Consider the following 23031-nt stretch of genomic DNA (forward strand, 5'->3'; position numbering starts at 1 on the left):
ACTGTGTGTCTAAAACTCCTCAGAACCAATCAAATTAATTTTAAAAACAAAACACTGCCCTGGATTTGTTTGTTTTTGTTCTGTGAGTCTTCCCGACTCACCTCTCACCCGGAACTTCATGTATGTACCTTTAAAACCGAAAGTGAAACTAGAGGCACATTATATGATTGAATTTAATCTATTTTTAATATTTTTTAAAAGGAATCAGTTAAAGGGTCACTAAAGGAAAAAATTTTTTTTGCTGAAATGACTGTTTACAGGGCATAGAGACATAATAGTTAACTGATTCCTTTTAAAAATGAGTAAAAATAGATAAAAAAACAATCATATAATGTGCCTGCAGTGTAGTTTCGTTTTTGCTGTTGTTTGCTGGTTCTCTGATGTACAGAGAGCCACTAGAGGGCAGTCAGCCAATAGAGAGCAGTGATACTTTGTCTAAAACTCCTCAGCACCAATCCAGTTTAGTTTTACTCACACCTCCTTGATTAGTGACCACCGTGAGAAATCTCCCAGCACTGTGGTCATCAGGAAACAGGCAACCAGGAAGTGTCCAGAACAGAGAGGATTTACAGCAACATGAATGCAAAAACGAACAATGAGGACATGAAACCAGGACTGCAGCAAGGTAAAGGAAGCTATTTAGCTAAAAAAAAAAATTCCTTTAGTGACCCTTTAACTTTTATGTCTCTATACCCTGTAAACAGTCATTTCAGCAAAACATTTTTTTTCCTTTAGTGACCCTCGCGGCAGGAGAGAGAAGACTTGACTTGACTTTGTTTTGTTCATCAGCACCAACCCCCCCCCCCCCCTGTCTCGCTTATCATCTCGCGGCAGGAGAGAGAAGAGATGACACTTTTGTTACCACATCTCGCGGTAGTTCTCTGCTCCAGGGGGGCCCTGCCTATAGCTGTGATGGCTGGCCTGGGTATGGATTTTGGGGCATTTTTTTGGCGTAGAGGTTCCCCTTTAAATCCATACTAGACCAAAGGGCCTGGTATGCTCTTGGAGGGGGAACCCATGCCGTTTTTTTATTTAAAATTTGGAGTGAAGTTCCCCCTCAAGATCATCAGAGCACAAGTCGCATGCCAAAGTCGGATCATGCAAGACGGCGATTCGACTTTGAATTGACTTCAGTGATATTCAATGGGCTGAAGTCGGACGAAAGTAGTACAGGGAGCATTTTAAAAGTCGATCCAACTTGTGTCAGACCAGTTAAGACGGCTCTCATAGGGAAACATTGATTTTCACACGTCATGCGACATGAGCTCTCAATGTCGGAGCGTTTGTCGCACTAGTGTGAACCCGGCCTAAGGGTTAGTAAGCTGCAATATAATTTTGCATTTAGGTTTTTGGATCTAATATCGCTTTAAACAGCCATCAACGATTTTTCAATACATCTGCAGACTCTGGTACCTCTTGCTATAAAAAGCATACAATGTCATAATATAATCCATGATGGAGTGAGGAGGACACTTGCCGACCATTAATTATTCACCATATATTCCTCTACATGCACTCAATGTCAAAGGGTGTTAAATCCACCAACTCCCCCAGGACCACCACCACATTGATGATTCATTATTCTATCCCCACGGGGCTCCGCAGGGCCCTAAAAAGTCCATCCCTTAAAAGCTGACTAGAAGGACACTAAACCATCAAGATGAAGCCTATTGTGTGTCACCCACCATGTGAACCGAAGGAAAAGCCCATTCCCTCCTAACAGGGCCGTCACCCAGAACCAGAAGGGTCAGGCGTTCTCTAGATGAAATATACACAGCGGTAATTCAACAAGGATATTGATCGGATGATCGCATTCCCTTTTTTTCTACCAAAAATTGGGTCCTGCATTCCTCCACAACCATCCCTCCGCCATGTTTGTACCAGATTGGACTTTTCTACGGACGACTTGGCCAGGACAAACACGGTCAGGTTTACAGTATAAATGATTGATGTCATTTTCTTTTTGGGCACAGACTGAAAGATTTGATATCTCTGGAGAGCACTGAGGAATGTCTAAGGCCTCGTACACACGACAGAGTTTCTCGGCAGAATTCGGCGAGAAACTCGGTCAGAGCCGGATTCTGCCAAGAAACTCTGTCGTGTGTACACTTTCGGCCCGATGGAGCCGCCGAGGAACTCGTCGAGAAAATAGATAACATGTTCTCTATTTTCTCGTTGTTCTATGGGAGCTCTCGGCCCGCCGAGCTCCTCGGCGGCTTCAGGGCTGAACTGGCCGAGGAACTCGATGTGTTTGGCACGTCGAGTTCCTCGGCCGTGTGTACGAGGCCTGAGGGCTACAAATCTCATATCACTGCACAAGAGTCCTCAATTAAAGGGGTAATTCACCCAACACTGATATTGCAGTTTCATATACAGTGGAACCTAGGATTACGAGCATATTCCGTTCCAGGAGAATGCTCGTAATCTAAAGTACTTGCATATCAAATCAAGTTTCCCCATTGAAGTCAATGGAAACTAAAATAATTAGTTCCCATTTGACTTCAATGGCATGCAATACTGCATGCGGACAGAGGCGTGGGGGAGCTTTGGAGAGCCAGGGAAATGGCCTGAGGACACCTCGGCAAACCTTGGAAAGACTTAGGCCCGGATTCACAAAGCACTTGCGCCGACGTATCTCAAGATATGCCGTCGTAAGTACAAATGTGCGCCGTCGTATCAATGCACCGACCCACAAACTGAGATACGCCTAAAAATAAGCTTCATCTGAGCGATGCAACTTGCCTACGCCGGCGTAGCGTGGGCGCATATTTACGCTGGACGCATGTGGCGCTCCCATTGATTTTCTATTCAAATAAGGAAATGAGGGAGATACGTCGATTCACGAACGTACGTGCGCCCGGCGCATGCTATACGCGGTTTGCGTAAGTCGTACGTCCGGCGTAAAGTTATTCCCCATAAAGGAGGTGTAATTCAGCAGCAGACATGCAAAGGTCTGCACCAGGAAACTCAAGCTGTCGTATTTTACGTCGTTTACGTTGGACGTGAATATGGCTGGGCGTAGGTTACGTTCACGCCGTAGGCAGTGATCCGTCGTATCTTAGGGAGTAGATCCGACGTGATTCTGCGCATGCGCACTGGGATGCGTCCACGGGACGGCGCATGCGCCGTTCATTATACGTATCTGTCTGAGACTCAGCCCATCATTTGCATGGGGGTCACGCCTCATTTGCATGGCTCACGCCCACTTTCACATACGCCGGCTTACGCCTAGGAAACCCAGCGCAGATTTGGCAGCACTGGCTTTGTGAATCCAGTGTTTGCCTCTCTACGTTGCGTCGGCGTAGCGTAAAGAAGATACGCTACGGCGGCATAAATATGCGCCACTGTTTGTGAATCTGGGCCTTAGTTCCCGAGATTTGCCGAGGTCAGCAGAGCTGTCCTTGGGCCTTTCCAAATGGCGCCCATCGGTAATGTTTTGCTCGGCTCCGGCACCCCCACCTCAGGCCAAACGCGGTACTGCACACCGCTTTGGCCTGAATCGTGCTCGTATTGTGAGACAACATTTGCAAACCGAGTTACGATTTAAAAAAATACAGTGCTCGTATTGCGAAACGCTCGTTAACCGTGTTACTCGCAATCCGAGGTTCCACTGTACACTGTTTAGCCATAACATTATGATCACTGACAGGTAAAGTGAATAATGTTGACAATGGCACCTGAAAGTGGGTGGGGGATAATAGGCAGCAAGTGAACATGTTGTCAATGGAGTTGATGTGTTGAAAGTACAACAAATGGGAAAGCGTAATGATTTCAATGACTTTTAACAAGGGCCAAATTGTAATGACTAGACGACTGGTCCTTAAAGACCTGGATGAGTGAGTTTGGGGTGGAGGAACTTGACTGGCCTGCACAGAGGCCTGACCTCAACCCTGATAGAAGACTTTTGGGATGAATTAGAGTGAAGACTGCGAGCCAGGCCTTCTCATCCAACATCAGTGCCTGACCTCACAAATGCTCTTCTGGAAGAATGGTCAAACATTCCCATAGACACACTCCTAAACCTTGTGGGCGGCCTTCCCAGAAGAGTTGAAGCTGTTATAGCTGCAAAGGGCGGGGCCAACTCAATATTGAACCCTACGGACTAAGACTGGGACGTCATTAAAGTTCATGTGCGTGTAAAGGCAGGTGTCCCAATACTTTTGACAATATTGGCCCAGATTCAGTAAGCAATTGCGCCTGCGTAACCATAGTTACGCAGCGCAATTGCTGACTTGCGCCGGCGTAACGAGTTCTCCTGATTCAGAGAACTCGTTACGCCGACTGCAGCCTAAAATCTGCGTGGCATAAGGCTCTTATGCCACGCAGATTTTAGGCTGCATTCTTGCGTTGTCCGCTAGGGGGCGCTCCTATTGTGGTCAGCGTATAGTATGCAAATTGCATACTTACGCCGATTCACAATGTTGCGCAGGCCCTGCGTACGCAAGTTACGGAGTTTCCGTACGGCGTCTTTAGCGTAAGGCTGCCCCTTCTAATAGTAGGGGCAGCCAATGCTAAAGTATACCCTCCGTTCCCGCGTCGTGAAATTTGAATTTCACGCCGTTTGCGTAAGTGATACGTGAATGGCGCTGGACGCCATTCACGTTCACTTTGAAGCAAATGACGTCCTTGCGACGTCATTTGCCGCAATGCACGTCGGGAAAGTTTCCCGACGCCGCATGCGCTTTATGATCGGCACGGGAACGCGCCTAATTTAAATGATTCCCGCCCCCGGCGGGATCATTTACATTGCGCGCGCTTACGCCGGGCAATTTTGCCGGCGCGCCCTCGCAATTTACGGAGCTACTGCTCCGTGAATCGAGGGCAGCGCAAAATATTTGCGGGGGCGCAGGGCAAAATCGTTGCCCTGCGCCTCCGCAAATAGAGCGCAAATGTACCTGAATCCGGGCCATAGTGTGCGAAAAAAAGAATCCTGTATTATAATAATATAAATAATAATAATATATGTACTGTATATATATATATTTATGGTCATGGCCCTATGACCAAGACAAATGCGGATCACATAAACGCACAACAAAACTTACAACATAACATAGACCTGAGGTGTGCCTTGGTCATATGTTCGGTATGCCACAAAAAAGGGGATGGGAGGAAGGGTATCGCGCACTGGAACCGACAAGGAGCATGGGTGAGCGGTATGCTAAAATACCCGCCGGGTTCCCCCCAATAAATTTAGGCCACCATACTGGCCTTCTTTATATATATGGTGATCCTGCCACGAAGGCCCTTGTTCATGGCATAGCTCCCAACTGTCCCTGATATGGAGCAATGTCCCTTTGTCCCTTATTCCTCCTCATTTGTCCCTCATTTTGGTCTTATCTATATAGTTGTATATAAAATGCACTTTTTATCTATCAAAAAGTGTTTCCCAGCGTCAAAGCTTTCATCTGATTTCTAAATTGCTGCATTTGTAAATTCCAAAAGTCAATATAAAGGAATAGTCGTGGTAAAACAAGCACTTGTGGGTTTAACCAATCTTGTTTTTTTTTTGTACAGTTCTCCTTTAAGGGGGCGTGACAAGGGGGTGTGTCCTATGCCTGCATACTTTTGCTGGTAGGTGTCCCTCATTCCCGTCTCAAATGTCATTAAGAATATTGCTGGCATTAAGGATTTCCTGGTGATCCTGCCACGAAGGCCCTTGTTCATGGCACTTCCTAATATAAGGTGACAACGTTCTATACCCGTTCCGAATTGTGCACCTGCGTTCAGGGCCGCTATTAGAAATTATGAGCCCCATACAGTCCACCTGATGCCCCCCAACCATGCCTACACCCCACGCCTTCTGGGGTTCAGCGGAAAAGCCTACACCCCAGAAATTAAAAGAAAAGTCCCTCCCCTGCTCCCACCTCCTGGACCCCTCTGTTAACCCGATGGGGCCTAGGGAAATGTAATTTAAGTCCTGGTAAGCAAGTAGGAGTAAGGGTGTGGGCTAGTAAAATCTATTTATTCATGTAGGCAGACATGAACAATAAAGCTGCCCTGGACCCCCTGTTTAGCTGATGGGGCCTGGGCCCACTACAACAGGGCCGGTTGTACTGCGCTATCAGCGGCCCTGCCTGCGTTGTCACCCAGTCACATAGAATTCCAGTAGAGACTACAGCACACATTACGCAGACATGGTCCACTGTTGTCACCATCAGGAAATCCACCCAGAGAAATACATACCTCCCAACTTTTTGAGATGGGAATCAGGGACACCTATCAGCAAAAGTATGCAGGCATAGGACACACCTCTTGCCACGCCCTATTAAAGGAGAATTGTACAAATAAAACAAGATTGGTTAAACCCACAAGAGCTTTTTTTTACCACTACTATTCCTTTATATTGGCTTTTGGAATTTACAAATGCAACAATTTAGAAATCGGATGAAAGGTTTAGCACTGGGAAACACTTTTTTATAGATAAAAAGTGCATTTTATGTAGAGCTATATAGATCAGACCAAAATGAGGGACAAATGAGGAGGAAAGAGGGACAGAGGGACATTGCTCCAAATCAGGGACAGTCCCTTGAAATCAGGGGCAGTTGGGAGCTGTGGAAATACCATGCAGGCATCACTGGAGTGCATGTAGACATATAGGCCCAGATTCACAAAGCACTTACGTCGACGTATAACACGTTACGCCGACGTAAGTGCAAATGTGCGCCGTCGTATCTGTGCGCCAGACCCACAAACTAAGATGCGCCTAAAAACAGGCTACACCCCGCCGACGTAGCTTGCACACGCCGGCGTAGGGTGGGCGCACATTTAGGCTGGACGCATGGGGCTGCTCCCATTGACTAGCCATTCAAACATGCAAATGAGGGAAATACGGCGATTCACGAACGTGCGTGTGCCCAGCGCATGCTACGCGAGATGCGCGTAAGTTGTACGTCCGGCGTAAAGTTATTCCCCATAAAGGAGGTGCAACCCAGTAATAGACATGCACAGGTCTGCACCAGGGAACACAAGCCGACGTATTTTGCGTTGGACGTGTGTCTGGCTGGGCGTATGTTATGTTCACGGCGTACGCGGTGATCCGGCGTAGCTTAGGCAGTTGCGCCGGCGTGGTTGTGAGCAGGCGCATGGGGGTGCTGTGCTTGCGTCCACGTCTCGGCGCATGCGCAGTTCGTGATACGTACCTGTCTGGCGCTCGGCCCATCATTTTCATGGGGTCACGCCTCATTTGCATGGGTTCACGCCCACTTCCACCTACGCCGGCGTGCGACTTCGAAACCCACGCCACGCTGGCGCAGCGTTGGAAGCACTGGCTTGCTGAATGCAATGCTTGCCTCTCCGCGCTACATTGGCGTAGCGTACAGTGTTTGCCCTACGGCGGCGTAATGTGCGCCTTGCTCTCTGTGAATCTGGGCCGAAGTGGCTGTAAAGAGGCAGTGGGAGATCAACAGCACTGTGATGTAACAAAGGATGATACAAAAAAAAGGGGGAAAACAGTATTTTAATTAAAAAAGTACAAACTAAAAGTCATTCAGTTATTGGGGTGGATTCAGGTAGGGGCGCGCACTACTACGGAGGCGCAGCGTACCGTTTTTACGCTACGCCTCCGTAAATTACTTGAGCTACGCTTCATTCACGAAGCATTTGCTCCGTAATTTGCGGGGACGTTGCGTAAAAGTGGCCCGCGTAAGCGCGAGTAATTTAAATGATCCCGTAGGGGGCGTAGATCATTTAAATTAGGCGTGTTCCCGCGCCGAACGTAGTGTGCATGCTCCGTCGGGAAACTTTCCCGACGTGCATTGCGGTAAATGACGTCGCAAGGACGTCATTTGCTTCAACGGGAATGTAAATGGCGTCCAGCGCCATTCACGATCCACTTACGCAAACTACGCAAATTTCAAAAAATGCGACGCGGGAACGACGTCCATACTTAGCATTGGCTGCGCCTCCTAATAGCAGGAGCAGCCTTACGATGGAAGCGCCGTACGCAAACGACGTAAAACTCGAACGCCGGGCGCGCGTACGTTTGTGAATCGGCGTGAGTATGCAATTTGCATACTCTACGCTGACCACTACGGGAACGCCACCTAGCGGCCAGCGTCAGAATTTCAATCTACCCCATTGGGGTAGATTCAGGTAGCAATTACGCCTGCGTATCTATAGATACGCAGCGCAATTGCTTAGTTGCGCTGGCGTATCGACTTTCTGTATTCAGAAAGCTCGATACGCCGACTGTAGCCTAAGATATGACTGGCATAAGGCTCTTATGCCGTCGTATCTTAGGCTGCATTCTCGACACTGGCCGCTAGGTGGCGTTCCCGTAGTGGTCAGCGTAGAGTATGCAAATTGCATACCCACACCGATTCACAAACGTACGCGCGCCCGGCGTTCGAGTTTTACGTCGTTTGCGTACGGCGCTTCCGTCGTAAGGCTGCTCCTGCTATTAGGAGGCGCAGCCAATGCTAAGTATGGACGTCGTTCCCGCGTCGCGTTTTTTGAAATTTGCGTTGTTTACGTAAGTGGATCGCGAATGGCGCTGGACGCCATTTACGTTCCCGTCGAAGCAAATGACGTCCTTGCGACGTCATTTACCGCAATGCACGTCGGGAAAGTTTCCCGACGGAGCATGCGCACTACGTTCGGCGCGGGAACGCGCCTAATTTAAATGATCCACGCCCCCTATGGGATCATTTAAATTACGCGTGCTTACGCCGGCCACTTTTACGCAACGCCCCCGCAAATTACGGAGCAAATGCTTGGTGAATGAAGCGTAGCTCAAGTAATTTACGGAGGCGTAGCGTAAAAACGGTACGCTGCTCCTCCGTAGCAGTGCGCGCCCCTACCTGAATCTACCCCATTGTTCACATCCACTTTACATTAGCAAAAAAGAAATGAAGACACGTTTCCCATACATCGCGATCTTCCCTTCCTAAGCTGGCGCTGCACAGAATTTCCATCATTTCCTCCGATTTTGGCGCTTTTGTCCAAGAAAAACAAAGCATTTTCTTTTCAACATAAACAGCTCTCCCCGGGTGTCTTGAATCCTGAATAGAAACTACTTTTATACAAGAAAAAGATATTTGAAACGATGGTACTAGGAAACAGAATCCCTGGAGGACGTGGGAAGCCGGGGCAATCGGAACATGGGAACGGGTGTGGATTGAGAGCAGAGCTAACAGAACGGGGGGCCAAATAGGTTCACGGAGACCTCAGGGTGTCACATGATCTCCATATAGAACATGACTCAGTGAGATTCAAAGAAAATCAATTCCTTCAAGGGCAAGCGGAGTGCAGCGCGCCACCGGATGGCGAGATCCGAGCGCTTTCCAGGGTCTTCTCACATTATAGATGTATAAACATGGGCGTCCGCTGACATTTTTTCAGAGAGGGGTCGCTTCGGCAGCGGCGATACACAGTCGCATTTAACCCTTTCTTCAAACGCTAGCGGGGGTTAAAAGCGCCCTGCTAGCGGCCGAATAGCGCAGCTAAAACGATGGTAAAGCGCCACTTTACCGATAACGCGGCCAGCTGGCAGTGTGAAATAGCTTTTGAGATAATTCAGCTTCACTCCATGCCCATCAAATATAGCCTAGAGAATGTACAGAACCCCCTTCAGCACAGATGGACCCCACCTTCAGCACAGACCCCCCCTTCAGCACAGACCCCTCCATTCAGCACAGATGGACCCCCTTCAGCACAGACCCCTCATTCTGCACAGACCCCTCCATTCAGCACAGATGGACCCCCCTCCAGCACAGACCCCCCCATTCCGCACAGACCCCTCCATTCAGCACAGACCCCCCTTCAGCACAGATGGACCCCCTTTAAGAACAGACCCCCCTTCAGCACATACCCCCCTTCAGTACAGACCCCCCCTTCAGCACAGATGGACCCCCCATTCAGCACAAACCCCCCTCCCCCATCCCATTCAGTACCTCAGATCAGCCATCAGTGCAGCACAGGCAGCAGGTTCCCTCCCCCTGTGTACACATAAACACTGGAGGGGGGGGGGCGGCTTCACTCTGCTCGCTGTGCCTGTGTGACATCCAACCCGGGACCGCTCAGACAGCCCGTGGCCGCAAAACTCTTCAACACCTTCTCGAATTTCCAGGGGGGGTCAATTGCCCCCCCTTGCCCTATGGAGCGGATGCCCATGTGTATAAAGAATGGGAAGGTTTGTACCCAATAAGTGCCTAGTGCATTATAAAAATATATACATATATATATAAAGTAATTAATTAACCGCTTGCCGACCAGCCGCTGTCATTATATTGCGGCAGGTTGGTACGAATCGCCGTAGGTGTACGCAATGCCGGAGCTGATGTGCGTGGCGCAATGTACGCCAGCCACCCGTGATCGCTCCACAAAGAGACAGTGGGCTAGATTCAGGTAGCCGGGCGCATTGTTACGGGCGGCGTAGCGTATCGTATTTTTTACGCCGCCGTAAATCAGAGAGGCAAGTGCTGTATTCACAAAGCACTTGCCTCCTAAGTTACGGCGGCGTAGCGTAAATGGGGCCGGCGTAAGCGCGCCTAATTCAAATGAGTATGAGGGGGGCGTGTTTTATGTAAATGGGTGGTGACCCGACGTGATTGACGTTTTTATATGTACATATCCCAGTGTACATTGCTCCAAAGTACGCCGCAAGGACGTATTGGTTTCGACATGAACCCTGGTATGGGGGGTTTCTCTACAGTTGAGACTGAAGCACTTGTCAGGATAGAAGGAAAAGGGAAAAATGGATGGGGGCAAAATACCATCAAATTCTTGAGGAAAATCTGCTGCCCTCTACCAGAAAGTTGTCAATGGGAAGAAGATTTACCTTCCAACATGACAATGACCCAAAGCACACAGCAACAAGGACCACACAGTGGTCGAAGGAGAAAAGGGTGAGTGTCCTTACATGGCCTAGTCAGAGCCCAGACTTAAACCCCATTGAAAATCTGGGGAATGACTTGAAGACTTCGGTCCACAAACGGTCACCATAAAATTTTACTGAACTTGAGCAGTTCTGCCAAGAAAAGTGGCCAAATATTGCAAAGTCTAGATGTGCAAAGTTGGTAGAGACATCCCCCAACAGACTAAAGGCTGGAATGTTAAGCATAGGGTGGTCCAACAAAATACTGACATAAGGGGGTGATCCTTTTTCCAACTCAGTGATTTTTTTTTTAGATTTTTTTTTGTTGGTGTTACAAGTTTCAGTTGGATGTAAATACAGATTTACCGTGTGTATGGAGTTCAGCTTTACCGTGTGTACGGAGTTCAGCTTTACCGTGTGTACGGAGATCAGCTTTACCGTGTGTACGGAGATCAGCTTTACCGTGTGTACGGAGTTCAGCTTTACCGTGTGTACGGAGTTCAGCTTTACCGTGTGTACGGAGATCAGCTTTACCGTGTGTACGGAGTTCAGCTTTACCGTGCGTACAGAGTTCAGCTTTATACCGTGTTTACGGAGTTCAGCTTTACCGTGTGTACGGAGTTCAGCTTTACCGTGTGTACGGAGTTCAGCTTTACCGTGTGTACGGAGTTCAGCTTTACCGTGCGTACAGAGTTCAGCTTTATACCGTGTTTACGGAGTTCAGCTTTACTGTGTGTACGGAGTTCAGATTTACCGTGTCTATGGAGTTCAGCTTTACCGTGTGTACGGAGTTCAGCTTTACCGTGTGTACGGAGTTCAGCTTTACTGTGTGTACGGAGTTCAGCTTTACCGTGTGTACGGAGTTCAGCTTTATACCGTGTTTACGGAGTTCAGCTTTACCGTGTGTACGGAGTTCAGATTTACCGTGTGTATGGAGTTCAGCTTTACCGTGTGTACGGAGTTCAGCTTTACCGTGTGTACGGAGTTCAGCTTTACCGTGTGTACGGAGTTCAGATTTACCGTGTGTATGGAGTTCAGCTTTACCGTGTGTACGGAGTTCAGCTTTACCGTGTGTACGGAGTTCAGCTTTACCGTGTGTACGGAGTTCAGCTTTACCGTGTGTACGGAGTTCAGCTTTACCGTGTGTACGGAGTTCAGCTTTACCGTGCGTACAGAGTTCAGCTTTATACCGTGTTTACGGAGTTCAGCTTTACTGTGTGTACGGAGTTCAGATTTACCGTGTCTATGGAGTTAAGATTTACCGTGTGTACGGAGTTCAGCTTTACCGTGTGTACGGAGTTCAGCTTTACTGTGTGTACGAAGTTCAGCTTTACCGTGTGTACGAAGTTCAGCTTTATACCGTGTTTACGGAGTTCAGCTTTACAGTGTGTACGGAGTTCAGATTTACCGTGTGTACGGAGTTCAGCTTTACTGTGTGTACGAAGTTCAGCTTTACCGTGCGTACAGAGTTCAGCTTTATACCGTGTTTACGGAGTTCAGCTTTACAGTGTGTACGGAGTTCAGATTTACCGTGTGTATGGAGTTTAGCTTTACCGCGTGTACGGAGTTCAGCTTTACCGTGTGTACGGAGTTCAGCTTTACCGTGTGTACGGAGATCAGCTTTACCGTGTGTACTGAGTTCAGCTTTACCGTGTGTACGGAGTTCAGCTTTACCGTGTGTACGGAGTTCAGATTTACCGTGTGTACGGAGTTCAGCTTTACCGTGTGTACGGAGTTCAGCTTTACCGTGTGTACGGAGTTCAGCTTTACCGTGTGTACGGAGATCAGCTTTACCGTGTGTACGGAGATCAGCTTTACCGTGTGTACGGAGTTCAGCTTTACCGTGTGTACGGAGTTCAGCTTTACCGTGTGTACGGAGATCAGCTTTACCGTGTGTACGGAGTTCAGCTTTACCGTGCGTACAGAGTTCAGCTTTATACCGTGTTTACGGAGTTCAGCTTTACCGTGTGTACGGAGTTCAGCTTTACCGTGTGTACGGAGTTCAGCTTTACCGTGTGTACGGAGTTCAGCTTTACCGTGCGTACAGAGTTCAGCTTTATACCGTGTTTACGGAGTTCAGCTTTACTGTGTGTACGGAGTTCAGATTTACCGTGTCTATGGAGTTCAGCTTTACCGTGTGTACGGAGTTCAGCTTTACCGTGTGTACGGAGTTCAGCTTTACCGTGTGTACGGAGTTCAGCTTTACCGTGTGTACGGAGTTCAGCTTTATACCGTGTTTACGGAGTTCAGCTTTACCGTGTGTACGGAGTTCAGCTTTACCGTGTGTACGGAGTTCAGATTTACCGTGTGTATGGAGTTCAGCTTTACCGTGTGTACGGAGTTCAGCTTTACCGTGTGTACGGAGTTCAGCTTTACCGTGTGTACGGAGTTCAGCTTTACCGTGTGTACGGAGTTCAGCTTTACCGTGTGTACGGAGTTCAGCTTTACCGTGTGTACGGAGTTCAGCTTTACCGTGTGTACGGAGTTCAGCTTTACCGTGTGTACGGAGTTCAGCTTTACCGTGCGTACAGAGTTCAGCTTTATACCGTGTTTACGGAGTTCAGCTTTACTGTGTGTACGGAGTTCAGATTTACCGTGTCTATGGAGTTAAGATTTACCGTGTGTACGGAGTTCAGCTTTACCGTGTGTACGGAGTTCAGCTTTACTGTGTGTACGAAGTTCAGCTTTACCGTGTGTACGGAGTTCAGCTTTATACCGTGTTTACGGAGTTCAGCTTTACAGTGTGTACGGAGTTCAGATTTACCGTGTGTACGGAGTTCAGCTTTACTGTGTGTACGAAGTTCAGCTTTACCGTGCGTACAGAGTTCAGCTTTATACCGTGTTTACGGAGTTCAGCTTTACAGTGTGTACGGAGTTCAGATTTACCGTGTGTATGGAGTTTAGCTTTACCGCGTGTACGGAGTTCAGCTTTACCGTGTGTACGGAGTTCAGCTTTACCGTGTGTACGGAGTTCAGCTTTACCGTGTGTACGGAGTTCAGCTTTAAGCTGCAAAACCATAAAAATTTGATTATTTTTTTTTAAGTTTCGCATCATTGTTTTTTTTTTTTTCCTCCATACAAGTCAGAAAACAGAATTCCCCGATGTCCCTCTGTAACCAGCGAGATATAAGAGGAAACAGATGCCGTTTCTGGATGCTCCATATTTATCTATTTAGTTTTTCATTAAAATATTAACGTTCGGGATGGTTAGACGCAGCGTGATTTCAATTAATCCAAATAAAGCTGGGATGTTCGTGATTTAGAAATGTGACATACGCACGTCTCCATTGTCGGATTTTTCTTTGTCGCAGAAAAAATAATCCCATAAAAACATTTTAACTTTCTAAGTGGATTCTTCATAAAACGTCCTGTCTTGCCGGGTGGATCTGTATTTTTAGGAGGAAGGAATGTCCCATGGACTGACGTCTTCCTCATCTCCTGGACTGAAATAGCTTACTCTCATTTCACTCCACACTGTGAGCTTCTCACAATGGGGCAGATTCAGGTACAGCTGCGCGCTCCTTACGGAGGCGCAGTGTACCCTTTTTACCCTGCGCCTACGCAAATTATTTGCGCTACGCTTCATTCATGAAGCAGTAGCCACGTAATTTGCGTGGGCGCTCCTTAAAAAATGCCCGGCGTAAGGGCGCCTAATGTAAATGATCCCGTAGGGGGCGGGAATCATTTCAATTAGGCGCGTTCCCGCGCCGAGCGTAGAGCGCATGCTCCGTCGGGAAACTTTCCCGACGCGCATTGCGGTAAATGACGTCGCAAGGACGTCATTTGCTTCAAAGTGAACGTGAATGGCGTCCAGCGCCATTCACGATTCGCTTACGCAAACGACGTAAAATTTAAACCTCGCGACGCGGGAACGACGGGTATCCTTAGCATTGGCTGCCCCTGCTTTTAGCAGGTGCAGCCTTACGCAAAACCCGACGTACGCAAACGACGTAAACTGCGTACGCAGGGCTCGCGTAACGTTGTGAATCGGCGTTAGTATGCAATTTGCATACTATACGCTGACCACAACGGGAACGCCACCTAGCGGCCTGCGTAAGAATGCAGCCTAAGATATGAGGGCATAAGAGCCTTATGTCACGCATATCTTAGGCTGCAGTCGGCGTAACGAGCTCTCTGAATCAGGAGAAGTCGTTACGCCGGCGCAAGTAAGCAATTGCGCTGCGTAACTATGGTTACGCAGACGCAATTGCTCTCTGAATCTGGACCAGTGTACATTAGAAAGCTGCAGAAAGTTAGATAGAGTCCACCTCATTTCCTGGCTGGAGGACATCCAGACTTGACCAAAAGATCCACTTTAACTTTAGCGAAAAGTAGACTTACACTTTGCAGCACCAAACCTCCAATTGTTGCCAGGTCACCCTCCAACAGAGAATGCCACCTACTGTATAGAACAGTGGTCTCCAAACTGCAGCCCGGGGGCCAAATGCGGCCCATTGCTTACCTTTATCCGGCCCCTGAGGCACTATTTCTCCCACCCTTATGAGATATTTTGCCACCTGACACCAACAATGGGGCACGAATTTCTCTCATGGACACCAACCATGGGGCTAAATTTTTCAACCAACAATTGGGCACCAACAATGGGGCTCCATTTCTCCCATTGACACCAACTATGAGGTCAACACCTCAGCTCTGCACCCCCGATCCACAGCTCACCTCTGTACCCTTCTCCAAAGCTTATTTCTTGACTCCCATCCACAGCTCACCTCTGCACCCATGTACAAACCTAACCTCCACACTTCCATCCATAACTCTCTTGTAAATCCCCAGTCCACACCTCAGCTTTGCACCCTCTGTCCACAGCTCATCTCTGCACCCTTCTCCAAAGCTGATTTCTCAACTCCCATCCACAACTCACCTCTGCACCCATGTACAAACCTGACCGCTGCACTTACATAACTCTCTTGTGAATCCCCAGTCCACACCTCAGCTCTTCACCCCCCTGGTCCACAGCTCACCTCTGCACCCTTCTTTCACAGCCCGCCTCTGCAACCCCTCATCACCCCCCCCCCCCAACAACTAAGCTCTGAAGCCCTCTTCCACAGTACATCAGAACTCTGTAGCCCTCCACAACTCACCTCTGCACCCATGTACAAACCTGACCGCTGCACTTACATACATAACTCTCTTGTGAATCCCCAGTCAACACCTCAGCTCTGCACCCCCGATCCACAGCTCACCTCTGCACCCTTCTCCAAAGCTTATTTCTCAACTCCCATCCACACCTCAGCTCTTCACCCCCCTGGTCCACAGCTCACCTCTGCACCCTTCTTTCACAGCCTGCCTCTGCAACCCCTCATCACCCCTTCCCCCCAACAACTAAGCTCTGAAGCCCTATTCCACAGTACATCAGAACTCTGTACCCCTCCTCAGCTCTGACCTCTGCACCCATGCCCCCACAGCCCTAACCTTGGCACAAAACCACCCCCTATCCTCCATTGAGCGAATGCACCCCCTGCCACAGCTCACCTCTGCACCCTTCTCCAAAGCTGATTTCTCAACTCCCATCCACAACTCACCTCTGCACCCATGTACAAAACTGACCTCTGCAATTCCATCCATAACTCTCTTGTGAATCCCCAGTCAACACCTTAGCTCTGCACCCCACAGCTCACCTCTGCACCCTTTTTTACAGCTTTTATCTGCAACCCCTCATCACCCCCCCAACAACTAAGCTCTGAAGCCCTCTTCCATGGTACATCAGAACTCTGTACCCCTTCTCAGCTCTGACCTCTGCACCCATGCCCCCACAGCCCTAACCTTGGCACAAAACCACACCATATCCTCCATTGAGCGACTGCACCCCCTCTGTTCACAGCTCATCTCTGCACCCTTCTCCAAAGCTGATTTCTCAACTCCCATCCACAACTCACCTCTGCACCCATGTACAAACCTGACCGCTGCACTTACATAACTCTCTTGTGAATCCCCAGTCCACACCTCAGCTCTTCACCCCCCTGGTCCACAGCTCACCTCTGCACCCTTCTTTCACAGCCCGCCTCTGCAACCCCTCATCACCCCCCCCCCCCCAACAACTAAGCTCTGAAGCCCTCTTCCACGGTACATCAGAACTCTGTAGCCCTCCACAACTCACCTCTGCACCCATGTACAAACCTGACCGCTGCACTTACATACATAACTCTCTTGTGAATCCCCAGTCAACACCTCAGCTCTGCACCCCCGATCCACAGCTCACCTCTGCACCCTTCTCCAAAGCTTATTTCTCAACTCCCATCCACACCTCAGCTCTTCACCCCCCTGGTCCACAGCTCACCTCTGCACCCTTCTTTCACAGCCTGCCTCTGCAACCCCTCATCACCCCTTCCCCCCCAACAACTAAGCTCTGAAGCCCTATTCCACAGTACATCAGAACTCTGTACCCCTCCTCAGCTCTGACCTCTGCACCCATGCCCCCACAGCCCTAACCTTGGCACAAAACCACCCCCTATCCTCCATTGAGCGAATGCACCCCCTGCCACAGCTCACCTCTGCACCCTTCTCCAAAGCTGATTTCTCAACTCCCATCCACAACTCACCTCTGCACCCATGTACAAAACTGACCTCTGCAATTCCATCTATAACTCTCTTGTGAATCCCCAGTCAACACCTTAGCTCTGCACCCCACAGCTCACCTCTGCACCCTTTTTTACAGCTTTTATCTGCAACCCCTCATCACCCCCCCAACAACTAAGCTCTGAAGCCCTCTTCCATGGTACATCAGAACTCTGTACCCCTTCTCAGCTCTGACCTCTGCACCCATGCCCCCACAGCCCTAACCTTGGCACAAAACCACACCATATCCTCCATTGAGCGACTGCACCCCCTCTGTTCACAGCTCATCTCTGCACCCTTCTCCAAAGCTGATTTCTCAACTCCCATCCACAACTCACCTCTGCACCCATGTACAAACCTGACCGCTGCACTTACATAACTCTCTTGTGAATCCCCAGTCCACACCTCAGCTCTTCACCCCCTTGGTCCACAGCTCACCTCTGCACCCTTCTTTCACAGCCCGCCTCTGCAACCCCTCATCACCCCCCCCCCAACAACTAAGCTCTGAAGCCCTCTTCCACAGTACATCAGAACTCTGTAGCCCTCCACAACTCACCTCTGCACCCATGTACAAACCTGACCGCTGCACTTACATACATAACTCTCTTGTGAATCCCCAGTCAACACCTCAGCTCTGCACCCCCGATCCACAGCTCACCTCTGCACCCTTCTCCAAAGCTTATTTCTCAACTCCCATCCACACCTCAGCTCTTCACCCCCCTGGTCCACAGCTCACCTCTGCACCCTTCTTTCACAGCCTGCCTCTGCAGCTCCTCATCACCCCCCCCCCCCCAACAACTAAGCTCTGAAGCCCTATTCCACAGTACATCAGAACTCTGTACCCCTCCTCAGCTCTGACCTCTGCACCCATGCCCCCACAGCCCTAACCTTGGCACAAAACCACCCCCTATCCTCCATTGAGCGAATGCACCCCCTGCCACAGCTCACCTCTGCACCCTTCTCCAAAGCTGATTTCTCAACTCCCATCCACAACTCACCTCTGCACCCATGTACAAAACTGACCTCTGCAATTCCATCCATAACTCTCTTGTGAATCCCCAGTCAACACCTTAGCTCTGCACCCCACAGCTCACCTCTGCACCCTTTTTTACAGCTTTTATCTGCAACCCCTCATCACCCCCCCAACAACTAAGCTCTGAAGCCCTCTTCCATGGTACATCAGAACTCTGTACCCCTTCTCAGCTCTGACCTCTGCACCCATGCCCCCACAGCCCTAACCTTGGCACAAAACCACACCATATCCTCCATTGAGCGACTGCACCCCCTCTGTTCACAGCTCACCTCTGCACCCTTCTCCAAAGCTTATTTCTCAACTCCCATCCACAGCTCACCTTTGCACCCATGTAGAAACCTGACCTCTTCACTTCCATCCATAACTCTCTTGTGAATCCCCAGTCAACACCTCAGCTCTGCACCCCCGATCCACAGCTCACCTCTGCACCCTTCTCCAAAGCATATTTATCAACTCCCATCCACAACTCACCTCTGCACCCACGTACAAACCTGACCTCTGCAATTCCATCCATAACTCTCTTGTGAATCCCCAATCCACACCTCAGCTTTGCACCCAACAGCTCACCTCTGCACCCTTTTTTACAGCTTGTATCTGCAACCCCTCATCACCCCCCTCCCCCCAACAACTAAGCTCTGAAGCCCACTTCCACAGTACATCAGAACTCTGTATCCCTCCTCAGCTCTGACCTCTGCACCAGTGCCCCCACAGCCCTAACCAGGGGAGGGCTGGCAGCCTTAGGCCTGGGGGGCAAGTCCAGTCAAGTGGCCCATAGAGCGTGGAAAAGTGATGGATCGAGGAAAACAGTCTAAGATTTTTCATGATCACAAGAGTCCGCACAGAGGCCCCCCTTACATCAGAGTCCGCACAGAGGCCCCCCTTACATCAGAGGCCCCCCTTACATCAGAGTCCACACAGAGGCCCCCCTTACATCAGAGTCCGCACAGAGGCCCCCCTTACTACAGAGGCCCCCCTTACATCAGAGTCCGCACAGAGGCCCCCCTTACATCAGAGTCCGCACAGAGGCCCCCCTTACATCAGAGTCCTCACAGAGGCCCCCCTTACATCAGAGGCCCCCCTTACATCAGAGTCCGCACAGAGGCCCCCCTTACATCAGAGTCCGCACAGAGGCCCCCCTTACATCAGAGGCCCCCCTTACATCAGAGTCCGCACAGAGGCCCCCCTTACATCAGAGTCCTCGTGTCTGTGCAGAGAGAGAAGGGGATGTCAGCGCTGGTGTGCGCTGAGGCTGAGCTATGTGTGAGACGAGACATAGCTCAGCTCTGCAGCCATCTACCTTAGAGCTGACACAGGCACGGCTGCACAGTGGGAGGTGAGCAGCAGCCGTGACCTGTGTTAACAGAGCTCCAGCAGGCATATTCCTGCTCTGCAAAAACAGCATTTGGTAGTGGTGGCCGGTGGCTGTGCATAGTGTCACCGGCCCAGGGGGAGATTTCCACCCTGCCCCCCTTGCCAGCCCTCCCCTGGCCCTAACCTTGGCACAAAACCACCCCTATCCTCCGGTGAGTGACAGTTCACTATATATGATGGTACTGTAAATTCTCCGGATGGTTTTGCAGAGTGCCATGTCAGTGCGTTGGGGACAACTTCCTATCCATGCCTTTCCAAAAACATTTCCAGCAGTGTGCCTGATATTTTTAGAACTCTTCCCAGGAAATGGACTAAATCCTGTCAACTTGTGAATCCCCAGTCAACACCTCAGCTCTGCACCCCCGATCCACAGCTCACCTCTGCACCCTTCTCCAAAGCTTATTTCTCAACTCCCATCCACACCTCAGCTCTTCACCCCCCTGGTCCACAGCTCACCTCTGCACCCTTCTTTCACAGCCTGCCTCTGCAACCCCTCATCACCCCTTCCCCCCCAACAACTAAGCTCTGAAGCCCTATTCCACAGTACATCAGAACTCTGTACCCCTCCTCAGCTCTGACCTCTGCACCCATGCCCCCACAGCCCTAACCTTGGCACAAAACCACCCCCTATCCTCCATTGAGCGAATGCACCCCCTGCCACAGCTCACCTCTGCACCCTTCTCCAAAGCTGATTTCTCAACTCCCATCCACAACTCACCTCTGCACCCATGTACAAAACTGACCTCTGCAATTCCATCTATAACTCTCTTGTGAATCCCCAGTCAACACCTTAGCTCTGCACCCCACAGCTCACCTCTGCACCCTTTTTTACAGCTTTTATCTGCAACCCCTCATCACCCCCCCAACAACTAAGCTCTGAAGCCCTCTTCCATGGTACATCAGAACTCTGTACCCCTTCTCAGCTCTGACCTCTGCACCCATGCCCCCACAGCCCTAACCTTGGCACAAAACCACACCATATCCTCCATTGAGCGACTGCACCCCCTCTGTTCACAGCTCATCTCTGCACCCTTCTCCAAAGCTGATTTCTCAACGCCCATCCACAACTCACCTCTGCACCCATGTACAAACCTGACCGCTGCACTTACATAACTCTCTTGTGAATCCCCAGTCCACACCTCAGCTCTTCACCCCCTTGGTCCACAGCTCACCTCTGCACCCTTCTTTCACAGCCCGCCTCTGCAACCCCTCATCACCCCCCCCCCCAACAACTAAGCTCTGAAGCCCTCTTCCACAGTACATCAGAACTCTGTAGCCCTCCACAACTCACCTCTGCACCCATGTACAAACCTGACCGCTGCACTTACATACATAACTCTCTTGTGAATCCCCAGTCAACACCTCAGCTCTGCACCCCCGATCCACAGCTCACCTCTGCACCCTTCTCCAAAGCTTATTTCTCAACTCCCATCCACACCTCAGCTCTTCACCCCCCTGGTCCACAGCTCACCTCTGCACCCTTCTTTCACAGCCTGCCTCTGCAGCTCCTCATCACCCCCCCCCCCCAACAACTAAGCTCTGAAGCCCTATTCCACAGTACATCAGAACTCTGTACCCCTCCTCAGCTCTGACCTCTGCACCCATGCCCCCACAGCCCTAACCTTGGCACAAAACCACCCCCTATCCTCCATTGAGCGAATGCACCCCCTGCCACAGCTCACCTCTGCACCCTTCTCCAAAGCTGATTTCTCAACTCCCATCCACAACTCACCTCTGCACCCATGTACAAAACTGACCTCTGCAATTCCATCCATAACTCTCTTGTGAATCCCCAGTCAACACCTTAGCTCTGCACCCCACAGCTCACCTCTGCACCCTTTTTTACAGCTTTTATCTGCAACCCCTCATCACCCCCCCAACAACTAAGCTCTGAAGCCCTCTTCCATGGTACATCAGAACTCTGTACCCCTTCTCAGCTCTGACCTCTGCACCCATGCCCCCACAGCCCTAACCTTGGCACAAAGCCACACCATATCCTCCATTGAGCGACTGCACCCCCTCTGTTCACAGCTCACCTCTGCACCCTTCTCCAAAGCTTATTTCTCAACTCCCATCCACAGCTCACCTTTGCACCCATGTAGAAACCTGACCTCTTCACTTCCATCCATAACTCTCTTGTGAATCCCCAGTCAACACCTCAGCTCTGCACCCCCGATCCACAGCTCACCTCTGCACCCTTCTCCAAAGCATATTTATCAACTCCCATCCACAACTCACCTCTGCACCCACGTACAAACCTGACCTCTGCAATTCCATCCATAACTCTCTTGTGAATCCCCAATCCACACCTCAGCTTTGCACCCAACAGCTCACCTCTGCACCCTTTTTTACAGCTTGTATCTGCAACCCCTCATCACCCCCCTCCCCCCAACAACTAAGCTCTGAAGCCCACTTCCACAGTACATCAGAACTCTGTATCCCTCCTCAGCTCTGACCTCTGCACCAGTGCCCCCACAGCCCTAACCAGGGGAGGGCTGGCAGCCTTAGGCCTGGGGGGCAAGTCCAGTCAAGTGGCCCATAGAGCGTGGAAAAGTGATGGATCGAGGAAAACAGTCTAAGATTTTTCATGATCACAAGAGTCCGCACAGAGGCCCCCCTTACATCAGAGTCCGCACAGAGGCCCCCCTTACATCAGAGGCCCCCCTTACATCAGAGTCCACACAGAGGCCCCCCTTACATCAGAGTCCGCACAGAGGCCCCCCTTACTACAGAGGCCCCCCTTACATCAGAGTCCGCACAGAGGCCCCCCTTACATCAGAGTCCGCACAGAGGCCCCCCCTTACATCAGAGTCCTCACAGAGGCCCCCCTTACATCAGAGGCCCCCCCTTACATCAGAGTCCGCACAGAGGCCCCCCTTACATCAGAGTCCGCACAGAGGCCCCCCTTACATCAGAGGCCCCCCTTACATCAGAGTCCGCACAGAGGCCCCCCTTACATCAGAGTCCTCGTGTCTGTGCAGAGAGAGAAGGGGATGTCAGCGCTGGTGTGCGCTGAGGCTGAGCTATGTGTGAGACGAGACATAGCTCAGCTCTGCAGCCATCTACCTTAGAGCTGACACAGGCACGGCTGCACAGTGGGAGGTGAGCAGCAGCCGTGACCTGTGTTAACAGAGCTCCAGCAGGCATATTCCTGCTCTGCAAAAACAGCATTTGGTAGTGGTGGCCGGTGGCTGTGCATAGTGTCACCGGCCCAGGGGGAGATTTCCACCCTGCCCCC

General features: G+C 50.3%; 1 protein-coding gene across 1 annotated transcript in view; it reads right to left on the reverse strand.

The window, feature by feature from the left end:
- Positions 1-23031, reverse strand: part of GAB2 (GRB2 associated binding protein 2) — a 302950-nt gene that overhangs the window by 47309 nt on the left and 232610 nt on the right. The gene's annotated exons all lie outside the window — the stretch shown is intronic.

This window comes from Rana temporaria, chromosome 2, assembly GCF_905171775.1.
Source record: "Rana temporaria chromosome 2, aRanTem1.1, whole genome shotgun sequence".
Lineage (NCBI taxonomy): Eukaryota > Metazoa > Chordata > Amphibia > Anura > Ranidae > Rana > Rana temporaria.